Here is a 9,453-nt window from a genome sequence, read left to right as displayed (position 1 = left end):
TGCAGTGAGCAGAATTTGCATTGGCTTTGCCAAAAGCATGCAATGAATTAGTAATCCACAGCAGAAATCAGAGCACTCACATTCCCCAAGAGATGAAAGAATGGCTGAAAGTTGTGGCAAAATGCCTTCCTACTTCAAAATGCTCTGCAGTAGGGGAAAAAGGACAAAAAGAATATGGACAAATTTTCCTGAGCAGTGTGTTCCCTTTGATCAGCTGTGTGAGGCAGTAAATCCTGTATGCACAAGTACATGGGCACTAATTGAATCAGCTGTGTGCTTTAATAATTGGCATTGACTGCAGAGGCTTTCAGTGGGTATTTTCTCAGGACCCCTCTCCTCAGCAGATCCCTTACATTTCTTGTCTTATTTACTCACATTTCAATTTTAAATCCTGCCATTGGTAACATGACAGCAGTGCTTTCATGAGCCTGCCTGGGCCCAGGGAAGGCTGTCAGAGTGAGCAGGCTGATCCCAGGGAAAGGAGTCTGATTAAAAACCTCATTGTGTCAGCCAGGCAATCAGCTGTTCATTATCCTATGACACACGACTACTGAAATGAAACATTCACATATTTTAAACTTGAGAGATTTGTACTTTAATATAATTATTTTTGAAAGATTCTTCATCAGAAAGGTTAATAAGAGCAATATAGGTTAATAACAGCACTAAGGCAGCTGACATAATCAGATAATTGACCTTATTGATATGTTAAGTGCCCTATGCTTCACCTTGGGATGTGTGACTGCTCTCCACAGTCAATTATCTTATAATGATGCCTGCTTCTTAAGGTCTTATTGCCTGAATATTGGACTTCATCCAAGGTTTTTGGTGCATCCCCCTTGCCTCTCCTGCAGGATTTCTGCTCCACTTTCATCTAAGAACTGTGCTAACATATTACAGGCACTTTTCATAAATACACTGATTCACAGTCTCATCAATGGCTTATAAATTCAGTTTCCTCCAGCAAGATTGGAGTGATTGCTGATGTCTCCCTGCAGCAGGAATGGCTTCTCCCAGGCGTGGGATGCCTGAAGCACTGCTGGGGCTGCTGCCCATCCCACCAGAGAGGAGCAGCTCTCCAGTGTGGCACAGAAAGAGGCCATGTGCTGTGTGAAGCCTTGCTCAGAAACCCTCCTGGGATTCCTCCCTGGAACAAGGCTGTTTGCTCAGGCTCCTTTGCAGATTCAAAATGACCCCATTGCTTTTCATACAACATCAAGAATAAGGAAAAAAAAAAAGCTGTATGTCATTAAAAGAAACAGCAATTCTCCCACCCTGATTTTTCCTTCCAGGCAGGTGTTGTGGCCCTGCTCAAACATCTCATTCCCATGCTGACTGTGTATTCCTGCTCCAGATTGTGCTGAAATGGCCAAATCTGGCACATCCCTGTGGGTTGCTGGAGCACAGGGACCCTGTGCTGGCTCTGCAGGGCAGTGTGGATCTGGCTGTCACACCCAGCCAGGAGCACTGTGCTGCTGTTACTGCCACCTGTCACAGCTGAGATGGTCACAATACGCAGAGCATCAGTGCTGGATTAAGTCTTTTTCTGACCCAGAGATGGGGCAACTGAGAGGTGTTTGAAAAACTTTTATTCTATTTTCAGTCTCATTGGAAGAGTGAGACAATACAGATGTTATAATTCACACCACCACAATCAAAAGCCAACTATTTCCTAATTACAATACACTATAAGTATTTCTATCAGCTTTAGCCACACCATGTTGTAGATGCCTTAAAGCCAATAATCTAAAATTACCCCTTGTGGGTCCTGTTCCAATGCATCTTTCACAGTTCTGTTTCTCCAAAGTATCTAGTCATATCTGCAAGGCCATCCTTGGAAACTTGCTCCCCACATATCATCACACAATTTCAGAAACCTTCAACCCATACAGAGCATCCCCACACCACTTCAGCAGGCTGCAAGTGCTAGCCCTTCTTATTCTTTAGCCCAACCTTTTCTACCCCCCATGTTCATGCATTGCACCCGTGTGCCCTCTGTTCCCTTTGGTCACTGGTCAGTGCCCCTGGGCACTCTCATTGCTGTCAGTGCCCTCACCTGCTTCTCACAGCTGCACCCATGGGGGATGAGACTGGGCCAGCCCCATCCCAATGACCCCAAAGTGTGTGCCACACACAGCCCCATCCCAATGATCCCAGTGTGCTACACACAGGCCCAGCCCAATCCCATAAACTGTGTGCCACACACAGCCCCATCCCCAATCACCACAGACTGTGTGCTACACACAGCCCCATCCCCAATCACCACAGACTGTGTGCCTACAGCCCCCTGCCCTTGGTGGCAAGGAGCAGCAGGAGGGGTGAGCTGCACAAGCAGACCTGCCCTGGCACAGGCCAGCCCTGCTGCACACAGATGGGTGTGAAACACCTCCACTGCCTCTGCCAGGGCAGTTCCTCCTGCTTCTGAAGCAAGGAAATCACCGAGGACCTGGCAGTGGTAAAAGGGCTTAATGATTGTGATAGATGAGTAATGGGAAGGGTGACTCACAATTAAAAGGCAAATATCATTTATATGTGTTAAGAGAAGTATTACAGATTTATAGCTGTGTTTTACCCCCCTTTGTGCTGTTATCAGGGGTGTCCTGGGTTTGGGACATTTGGGAGGGTCACTCGTTACCATGGCAGCACCTGAGCTCCAGTCAAGGTGTCAGGCAGTGATCTCAGCACTGGGCAGGGAAGGAGGAGTGGATGGACAGAACTTTGGGAGGGCCCAAAGGGTTAAAAGGGGAAACCTCCATGGTGTGGGTGAGCCCATGGTGGGAAAAATCCTCTGCTCCTGGCTCTGTAATATTTTCTCTATTAAGTCTGCCGTTGTATTTTGGATAAGGTTTTAATAAACTTTTAAAATTTTTTTTGGAAGTGAGGATCCTTTCTCACATGATCTTTAGAAAGGGCCAGTCCAGAGCTGCTTCTGGGTCTCCCAGTTGGGCTCCCCTGCCCAGCTCCTGCTTTAGAAATCTTTCCTTAACCTGACTGTGCTCATGTCCACACAAATGCTGCTTTTATCTCTAAGGGTGGCAAAATTAAGTCATACCAAAGTCATAAAGTTTTGGATATATTTAGGTTTTTTTTTTCTTTTTCCTTGAAGCAAAGTGGGCATCAGTGGGCAGAAAGATTTTTGGAAGTGAAACAGGAAGGCCTGAACTTGGAGTTTTTAAACAGAGTCTGTGATCCTGGCTCTCTGCCTCGTGCCTTCATTTCCCCTCTCTATCTGCCCCCTCATCTCCTTACCAGCCTGGGCACGCTCTAAAACATTTCATTCCCTCAACAATGAATATTCTTTTCACCTAATGGGCTTAAAATTAGGATGATAGTCAGCTGAAAGGCATTAGGTAATTTTGTGAGGCCGGGTCTGTATCGATGCTTCAGAGCAGGGCTGTGATGTGGAGAGAAAGATTTACTCTGCAACCACTGTGAAAATGAGGGTTTGGGGGAAGCCATTATTTCCCAGGCATTTTTCAGTTCTTCCCCAGCAGGCCTTTGAAGCACTCTGCAGTGTTTTAACCTCTCACTGATGTAAATGGCAGGCCAGTCTAATGCTGCCCTGCAGTTTAACAAATGTGAAATGCAATGGCAGGCTGCTGCTTGGTAGCCTCTCAGGCAGGACCCTGCAGCAGCAATCTGTTGTGCTCCAGGCTTCTCACAGATGTGAGAAATGAAGGATTGCTCTGCACTATTTATTAGTAAACCTGTTCTCTGCAGTTCTACCTGGTGGGACTGCTCTGATCGTCATAATTCAAGAAATAAAATTTCATCTGTGTGAGCTGATATCAGTTAATAATTTAACAGGGATATCTTTATGGCTGCCTTAGCCCAGTAGTGCAATTAAGTTGCACAGGCAGGGTAACTTCCATAATCTCAGGCACTTTGAAAGCTTTGAGGATGGACCTGCTGAAATAAAATTTCCTCATCCTGGCACCAGTACCTTCAGCAAGACAATTCAGGGCTGTAGGCACCTCCATGAGACAAAGAATAAAAACACAAAAGGTGGATTAGGCCAAAGCAAACCACACCAGCCTGGGAAATGCTAAAATAATTTCCAACTAGATTTCTGCCTGACAATCTGCTGCCTGCAGGGCAGTGGGCACTGCCATTAGATCTGAAGCCACTCCAGCCATCAAGGTCCCCTTAGGTCCCTTCCAAAACTGGCTTTTCATTTTCGGGGACAGAGGACAGATGGTCAGCTTGAGCTTGGCACTGTCCCTCTTACCTTCCCTTTTCGTTTCATTCATTTTTAATCTACCACCCTTAATACCCCACACTGGGATTGTCTGGAAAAATTGAGATGTCTGTGATTAAAGCAATGAGGAAGAAGGGAGCCAACAGGATGCTTTAACTGCTTTCCAGCTCATATGGAACATATAACACCAGGTGATCACATCTGGTCTAGGCAGAGGACTCATGATGGCAGGAGAGGTTACACTTCTGCAATATGCTTTAGAATTTGCAGAAAAAGACACTCTACACATTAACAGACATCCACATTTTCAGCACTTTCCAGTGACCAGGATTTGCAGTCTTTCCTATAACATTATCTATTAGTAGCCACAAAGCACCCAAGCAGAACTAATGGGTTTAAAGCAACCAAGAAAAAATATCAGCTCAAAGCAAGAACTTTTCTCCTGATCTATCCAGAAAAGGGAGATGAGCCCTGTTAAATACATTACCCCAGTGCCACACAGAGGGACCCACCTGACCAAGCCAGGTTTCAAGGTGAACTTGTTCCATTAACAAGTAAAAATATTGATTGAAAATATCCTGTGCTCTAGCTCTGCTCTGAACAGGATCCTCAGGAGCCAACACCTCTGTAGTGTGTGCTGGGCACTGAGGCATGCTGTGAGTGTTTGGCACTGGCTGCTCAACACCACTCACATCACTGCTGGGGACAGGGATTCGGCCAGGAAAAGCTAAGGCAAGGAGAGGGAAGTTGTCCCACTCCTGTTTTTTATTGCCCTCACTCCAGAGAGGGTGTGAGATGGGGGCTGCTGTCTCTGCTGCCACAGAGAGAGTTCCTGCAGCAGAGCCCAAACCCTGCTGGGCACACAGAGCTGGCATTTTAGCAGCAGAACCCCTCATTCACAAACTGTCTCAGTTTGAAAAGACAGGTGTCTGCTAAGGAAGGCAGGAGCCTCCCTTGAAATGGAAAATGTAAACCCCCTCCCTCCAAATTATTATAAATTTGAAATTAAGGGGCTCTCAGGCAAAGATATGGGAATAGGAATAACAGTTCTTTAGCAGGAAAATTAAAAATACAAATGCAATAGTACAATAAAAAGAAAACAAACCACTGCCAGAGTCAGAGCAGGCCCTGTCCCCCTGTGGTCAGGGTGGTGGCACAGTCCCATCCCATGGGGGCTCAGCCCTCCTGCAGTGCCAGCTGTGCTTCTGCTGGAGCAGGGATCCTGCACAAGGGGGGAGTTTTCCTCTGCAGCTCCAGGGCTGCTGGAGATGGGCCTGCTCTTCCTCTGGCAATGCAGGGCAGGAGAAAGCTGCTCCTCTGGCAATGCAGTGGGCAAAGGCTGCTGTGCTGTTCCAGGCTCAGATTGGATCCAGGTAGGAATGCTTGGCTCCTGCCCTGGGCACAGCATCTCCCCATGGGATGCTGGAATTTGATCAGCCATGCAGGGACACTCAGTGGCCATGGACAGCAGAGATCTCCTGGAGGGAGGATTGGCTGTGGGAGAGATAAAGAAAACTGCCCCATGAACAGCAGAGAGCTGCCCCAGCTCTGACAGATGGGGATAGAACGCACACCCCCATTTCCCACCTAAGACACAACCCTTCCAAGCTTTCCTTTGTCCCTGCTTTCTATTGGTTTGGAGCTGAAGGTGGAGAAGTTATGTCATAAGAGATTCTCTGAAATATATTGGTTTTGTTTTCCCAAATAGCACATGGCCCCAGCCCAGGGCCAGCTGCCATTTTGCCTTAGGGAAACTACTCTGGGCACTCTCTTGAGGAAGCATTTTTGCTTATTCAGTGGTTAATACACTTTTGTGGGTAAAACTCTCCCTCTCTTTTGAACCCTCTTTTTGTAATACTGTTGTGGTTTTTGCAATTTTACAGTAATTTGTGATTCCAATTTATAATCTCTCCTGGGGTTCCTCCATTAGCAGAAGAGGCAGGGGAAAAAGTGAGCAGCTTGAGTGTGTTTTGAACCAGCACAGAGCGTGGTGAGCCTTTTGTCCAGGCACTTCTCTGTGAGGAACCATCCAAAGGAACCAAGGATTTCTCCTGAGAAGCTCAGCTTGCCCCATGTTCAGAGAGCTCTGCTCACATCATTCCACTGCCCTGCATTTCACAGGCCTTTAGGGATTGGGGCAAACTTCAATCTGTGTGTGTGGCAGCCATGCCTGGTGTCCCTGCTGTAGCAGTGCCCCTCTGTTAGTGCCCAGCAGCTCCATAATAACCCAGAGGGGCACCTCCAGTGGTTGGTGTTGTGCACAGAGGACAACCCCTGCCTCTGACAGCTCAGGCTGGGGAGAGACAGCAGAGAGAGACAGTCTGCCCTCCTTTCATGAACAGAAGGTGGCTGTACCCCTTTGCATATGAGCTGCATACCCATGCATGTTCATACCCTTTGCATACAAGCTGCAAGGTAATGAAGAGCCTGACTGACTTTTCAGACACTGAAGGAAAGTATTTTGAAAAGCTCAGGGGCTGGGTGTGCTGCAATCCATTAAATTGATAGGTGCTCCCAGCAAACCCAGGCAGTGCCAGTGAGGCTCATGAGGAGCAGCTGTGGGGCTCCTCTGCCCCAAGGCAAGTCCATCTGCAGAAGGATGGGATGTGCAAGATGGCTTTGTGGTTGTGCCTCTGTCCCTGCTGATGCCCATGCTGGGTGCTGAGCAGAAACAGGGCGAGGCCCACTCTGAATAGCACTGAAAGCCCCATCTTTTCTCTTTGAAACAGCCAAACTAAGACAGCTCACGCTGCTTCAAAGCACCAACAGTACTGCTGAGCTTGCAGGAAGTACTGGCAAGCTCCAGCAAAATCCCTGGGACTGTCTGGAGCTCACAGAGGGGAAAACCTGAGTAAAGCAGAGACTTTTATTCCACACAATATATTCCTCACCCTCACCCTGCTGAGATGGAACTTCTAGAGAAATCATGACCATGGAAAGCCAGTGAGCAACAGGTCACTCCAGAAGGAGAAGGGTGGAGTGATGTCCTGATCTAAATTATTTATATATTGTCCCCAATAAAAAAGAGGCTCCAGGATGAGCTGAACCCTAATTAGGCACAAAGGAAACCTGTGAACATCCTAATCTGTGCCAAACACCTCCGAGTTCACACCACATCAGACACCAGAGAATCAAAAGTCAGGACACAAATCCCTGAGGAGCAGCTTCAACATTTCCACTGCTGTGTAAGTGTTGAGTTCAGAGCAGTGAGAATCTTTTGAGCAAGGACTCCCACCTGCCTGTTTTGCTGCATCAACTACCAGGACATGTGTGACAGCATACAAATAATACATAGCAGTGATTAATAAATAATCCATGAAACACAGCACAAACTCTGCACTAAATCAATTTCCTGTCCCAAAGCTCTACAGCAAAGCCAACACTTGCAACCGCATTACAGAAAATATATTATTTGTACAAAAGTTGAAAAATACTGCTGTCATAATTAGATTTTCCATTAGGCTTGTGTGGCATAATTAAAAGTGTAATTTCTCTGTAAGCACATAGCAGTGCTCTAGGAAAAGGGTGTCAGTACTTATTAAGAGCATATGCAGGTACTTTAACGAACCACACAAATTGATTAAGTACTAAACTAGGCTATGGAGTCTAATTGTTTTGAACAAATACCTACTTACTGCCTGTGAAAGGACACATTGCATTGCCTGTTGGAAAATGCAATTTATTCCAACAACTACTAATTGTAGTAGTTGTTGGAATAAATTGCATTTTCTCCCTCAGTGCCATGCTCCAGGTACCCAAATGTGTCCTGTGGACACCACAGAAGCCTCTTGCAGATAGCAAAAGTACCTGAAGAACTCAGATGAAAGAAAGAGCTTGACAGGCTTGTGCCCTGTCCCCCTGCAGCTCCAGATGATCCATGCAGCCCCTTTGGGACTAATTTGTCCTCAGCAGACTGCAATAACTTCTCCTGCCTTTGCAAAGTCCTGGCTAAGTCCCTGTGTAAATTTCCCACTGAGATTTTGATGGAGGACACAGGAGCTGGGTCAGATAAGCCTCTCTGAAATCCATACCTGCTATTATTAGCCAGATTGGGCATGTTTTTACTCAAGCAGGCAGTTGTGGTTTGTGTGAGCCCAAGATTTACTGCTCTGCTCTTCACAGGCACGTGACACTCTCAAATCCTTAAAAAGCCTCAGAGGAGCCTCTGAGGAAAACCCCAGGGCTTGTATTTCCAGGAAGGAATTCTGCACTCTTCCAGGAACTCCTGAAACAAGGAGCTGTGGGCCTGTGCAGCCCCTCAGGAGGACTCACCCAGCTCCCACTGGCTGCTTGCCCACCACACCAGCCCAGTTCTGGCATGGGACAGGCAGGGAGCTGGCACCTGACACAGGTACAAGGACACATCCACCTCTCCTGTGCTGTCCCAGCAGAACTTGAGGAGCTCGAGGAGAGAGCAGAGCTTCCCTAAATGAATTTAAAATAGAGCTGATACAAGAAAGAAGGACCTGTCAGGCTGGGAAGGTTTGAACCAATAAGCCTGATTCCCCCAGTATACTGATTTCCTACTGTTGTGCTTGCATAAAGTCATCTTGGATTTTCCTGCTAATAAATGGGAAGACAATGTGACCCAGCCTGTTCATTGACAAGCTCTGCAAAAGAAACCTCAGGAATATTTTATTCCTCCCACATTAGGAACGTACAGAACATACAGAGAAATTTACCATCACATAATGATCCCTATTATGCAAAGCAAGGCTGACAAAATTTCCATCATTACATCCCTGACAAGTACTCAGAACTGCGGGGGCTTGCAGGCTTTCTTCTGAAAGAAAAAAGACCTGCAAAGTAGTTTTAATGTCTTAAATATGGAGTAGGAACTTCATCCTCTCCCTATTCACAAACACCTTAAATACATCTCCTTCCTTCACAGCTCGTTAATCCCTACTCCTCTGCACTTCAGACATTTAAATTCTTTCCACAGATCTAACACAGAAGAGGTGTTTATATCATGTTTAATCAGCATTCACCAGCTCTGAACACCCCTCATGACCTTTTCAGTTACTGAGTGACCAAAGATCATTATGGGATCAACCAAGCGAGGACCTCGTGGGAGCCCCAAGCCCTTGTGCCATTACCAAACCACAATCCTGACACATTTCTCCTGGTTTTTCATCCAGAAATGCCCATCAAATGGTTCCATTAACATCAAAACACTGATTAAAATCCTGAACTTGAAGGACAGGCAGTGAATTAGCAGCTTGCTCAGTTGGATGCTGTTTTAGGGTGCAGATTGG

This window comes from Passer domesticus, chromosome 19 (genome assembly GCF_036417665.1).
Source record: "Passer domesticus isolate bPasDom1 chromosome 19, bPasDom1.hap1, whole genome shotgun sequence".
Taxonomy (NCBI): domain Eukaryota; kingdom Metazoa; phylum Chordata; class Aves; order Passeriformes; family Passeridae; genus Passer; species Passer domesticus.
This window is presented reverse-complemented; position numbering follows the sequence as displayed.